Raw genomic sequence first — 4,068 nt, 5'->3', positions numbered from 1 at the left:
GAAAATGTCTGGGCCAAGAGACTGATAATAAAGGAGACTGGCAAAAGTACTCTTTAATTACAAGTTCTTTTTCATCTTAGTCCAACGGATTGATTTATGTGCTACACTGGGTCTGTATTATGTCTGTATTTTAATTCCACAACTAGACGCTACGTATGTTGAGGGCAGGGATGATCATTTCTTCAATTTCTTTTGTGTTAACCCTACTTTAGATGACAGTGCTCTGTATACTATAGGTATACAGTGAATTACATAGCTGACAAATGATTGCTTATTTATGGTATTACAACAATAGTTCATAAAACAAAGATGACAATTTAATTCCTTGTTTGAAATCCTGAGCTTTCTAGGTCAATCTTGAAAAAGGAAGCTACATGGCTGCCTTAGTAATATTTAGAGGTATCTTATAATATATGTAAGTGGGTGAGTATGTTGGAAATTGAACGATAGTATGGCTTTAAAGTAGTAACACACAAAAAGCTGTAGCTTTGTGCTCTCAGCCAACCACCTATAGTATCATCTGGGATGCTTATTAAAAATTCAACTTTCTCAGGCCCCCCAATTTTTTTTTTTTTGAGACAGAGTCTCACTCTGTTGCCCCGGCTAGAGTGCCGTGGCGTCAGCCTAGCTCACAGCAACCTCAAACTCCTGGGCTCAAGCGACCCTCCTGCCTCAGCCTCCCGAGTAGCTGGGACTACAGGCACATGCCACGACGCCGGGTCTCCCTCTTGCTCAAGCTGGCCCACCCAGATCTGAATCAAAATATCTGGAGGTTGTAGCTCCAGGTCCCCACATTTAAACAGATGATTCTGATGCACACTGACGTTTTAAGAACTACTCTAGCCTATAATCTGAGGTGCTGAGGTCTTTATGATGTGTGTATATACACACAACCGGTAATTCTATGGGAAAATGGAAAATAGTAAGTGAAGTGAAATGTCCATTACTAGCAGGAAGAAGAAGCTAGTCCACCATTGTGCATCAGGGAACTGCAAGAATACTTGAGATTTATTTCTTTTGGTAATATATTCTTGGCAGTTTGTCATGGCTCATTTGCAATTACGGCCCAAACCTTTTGAAGTTCTGAGACAGTTCGCTGGAATTTTATTTTTAACAGCGATTTCTTGAATCTGTTGGGAACAGCATTTGTAGGACTGGCTTATAAGCAACGATGAGGGCAAGATGTCACAGAGCTGCGGTGACTTTCATCAGTTGGGGGCTCTTTTGCCATTACACTGTGGTGGAAATGGAAGTCATAGCGTGAAAACCCTGCATTCTTGTGATATTTCATGAGTGGGAGGGAGCGGGGATCTTAACGGAGTGAGAAGCAAGATAAACGGATGAGAGGCATAAGCTCAGGCTTACAGGAACGGATGCCTTTAGTCAAAGAGTGTTAAGATATCTCTCTCTCTAAAGGAAGAGCAGATAAGTCCAAAGATGAATATCTTTAAAGGGCAGCTGGAAGATGACCCCAGGGAAACTTTCATCCTGAGCTGGAGTCCTTGGGAGCGACTGCAGGTGCGGGCGTGGTCCCGTTCAGCACCTCTCTGCAACTGGACACAAGGACTTTCCGAAACACATTCGCCGGCAAGCCCGGCAGCAGCGAATCGCAAGCGGGAGCAACAACCTGCCGTTAGCCGCCTCAGCGTCCCCGCAGCAACCCCCTCCCTAGCGCCTGGAAGCCCGCTCGGCCCCGCCTTTTCGCCTGACGTCCCCGGCGAGCGGGGGCGGGCGCGTGGGTGGGCTGAGCCGTCTGCCGCCCGCGATTCGGCTGGCTCAGCCACACCACCGCGCGCCCCCGCTCCGCCCGCCCCTCCGGGCGCGTCTTTTCCGGGCTCGCGCCGCGCCCCGCCTCTGCCGGCCGTCCGGGTGCGCGCGCGCCGCTGCGGCTTTTTCTCCGGCCTCCGCGGCGCGCCCCTCCTCGCCACAGCGCTAGCGGGCACGTCGCTCCTTTCTGCGAGCTTCCGAGTGTCAGGCGCTGGCCAGCTGCGAAGACGCGAGGGGCAGCGCCTCCGGTGAGTAACCGCGGCGGGGTAGGCTGAGGCCCCGGCACCCCTGCCCTGTCAGTATCAGGGCCCCATCTCCAGCGGGGCTAGGGTACCTCACCTGAGCCATGAGGAGGCTGGGTGGGCATTCCGGTTCCCGGAATCGGCTCGCTTTCTTCTCGAGCCGGGGCCGTCTATCCGCCTGCGTTCCCTGGGATCGAGGAGATTCCCGAGGTCACTGTATCTGTTCCTTTCCTGAAGTCTGGGGTCCTCGGGACCCTGGCCTGCCTCTTCCTGCCGCTTACCGTACCCCAAGGGCCAGAAGCCGTCTTCCTGATCGAGGTACTGTGCTTTGCCATGACCCTTTCGAGAGGAGCCCATCAAGTGCTTGCTAGACCTCCAAACGACCTTTAGGGCGCCCCTAGACCTCAACTCCATTTTGTCCCCTCCCAGTTGTTCTATCACTGAGGGCCGGGGAGTCTCTGGCCCTAGAAGCATCCGCCCTCTCGAATTTGAGGGATGCCCTTGCTTCCTATATCTTCCTACCTTCCGTACCTTTGGGTATTTTAGAAAACAGCTGGATTCTGGAGAAGCATGCTCTCCTTAACCCCCGGTCTTTCTATCTACATCCCTGCCTTCAGTGGGTGCTATATATTTGGTATTAGCTTTATTCACTTCCTCTTCTTCTGATTCGAGTGCCCGAAAGAACTGTGGCTGATGTCTATAGACATAGAAAAATCTAGGAGAATATGATTCATTGCCTAACCCCATCAAGGGGTTACATATTTTAAATAAGACGTCATTTCTCTTCCCTCCAGCATCTCCTCCTTCAAAGGCAGTTTTTTCACCCTCTTGAAATTAATTTGCTCTATTCGCTTTTTTCACCTTGAAAAAAAGGTCAATTGTTGCCCTGAGAAACGACAGGGAGATGCAAAATAAGGGTAAATAGCATTGACATGAATCCCATTGAAAAAGTAAGCGGTTTGCTTTATTGGTTAATGGTTTAATCAATGCCTCAGTTTTTTCTTTTGCAAAAATAAGGATGTTGGACTAGAGCATAACTAAGGTTCCTTCTGGTGTTTTGATTCTAGGACCTCTAAATTCATGCTTACTAAGTAACACGTTGGCTGCATAATACAGATTTAACCTAATTAAAGCCTTATTTCCAATAGTTGTTGTCACTTTAGATTTTCTTTTATTTTGTCTATAACAAGAAAGAATTTTAAATGTTCTTGATACATAAAGCAGCAAGTGGAGATTCAATTACAGTACTGCTGATGAACATATCAATCAAGATTTTAACTGTAAGGCCTTCCTTAAATTGTAAAATAGCTCATCTTTTCCATTGAAGCTGCTAAAGTTTAAGACATGTAAGACTCCTGTTAGAATTCCATTCCTACCTCTACATAGATGTGTGATCTTGAATAAGTCACTTTATCTATCTTGGTTTTTGCATCTGTAAAGTCAGTGTCATCATGGTTGGCAGAATGATCCGTAGGTCCCCCAATTTGAATTCTGTATTTTTACACTGAATATATAAGATGAATATATATATATGAAATGTGATTTGCATTAAGGCTGTGTCATTAAATCCTTTTATACAAGTTGTTTAGAACTTTTTTCTCAAATTAAGAACTAAGTATATATAGCACCAATCTAAATACACTTAGTTCTTAATTCATCCTGATTAAATGGGTTACTCTATGTAAAAATCTATAAATTAGGGAACATTTTACAAAAGTGAGGTATTGTTAATTTCTGTTTACAAGTGAAATATGTGTTATACCACACTTTTAAAAACACTTGTGGCTTTTGAAAATTTGTAAATGAATGTGTATGTACTGCCTTTTAACTGTATTCAGCTAGGAACTTTAAAAGAATAGGCAGCCATCTCTTTCATTTATTCATTCATTCAATTATCTTGTTCCTTCATCTGTCACTTATTTTGTGCCAGGCTCTCGGGATATGATGGTTAAGAAGACCCCTACTGGCTGGGCGCGGTGGCTCACGCCTGTAATCCTAGCACTCTGGGAGGCCGAGGCGGGCGGATTGTTTGAGCTCAGGAGTTCGAGACCAGCCTGAG

General features: G+C 45.9%; 1 protein-coding gene across 3 annotated transcripts in view; it reads left to right on the top strand.

Annotated features, from left to right (window-relative positions):
* The first annotated feature begins 1,752 nt into the window (after nucleotides 1–1,752).
* The window catches only part of ACSL4 (acyl-CoA synthetase long-chain family member 4), a 91,175-nt gene continuing 88,859 nt past the window's right edge, over nucleotides 1,753–4,068 (top strand). The window contains exon 1 of one of the 3 annotated variants that reach the window (XM_012645342.1): nucleotides 1,753–2,015. The gene's annotated coding sequence lies outside the window, so the exon portion shown is untranslated. The remainder of the gene's footprint in view (nucleotides 2,016–4,068) is intronic. The other 2 variants (XM_012645348.1, XM_012645329.1) reach the window with 2 other exon arrangements.

The sequence above is a fragment of the Propithecus coquereli genome, unplaced genomic scaffold (assembly GCF_000956105.1).
Source record: "Propithecus coquereli isolate 6110/MARCELLA unplaced genomic scaffold, Pcoq_1.0 Scaffold104, whole genome shotgun sequence".
Classification (NCBI taxonomy): Eukaryota; Metazoa; Chordata; class Mammalia; order Primates; family Indriidae; genus Propithecus; species Propithecus coquereli.
Note: the sequence above shows the minus strand (reverse complement) of the source record. Positions and strands in the feature narration are given on the sequence as shown.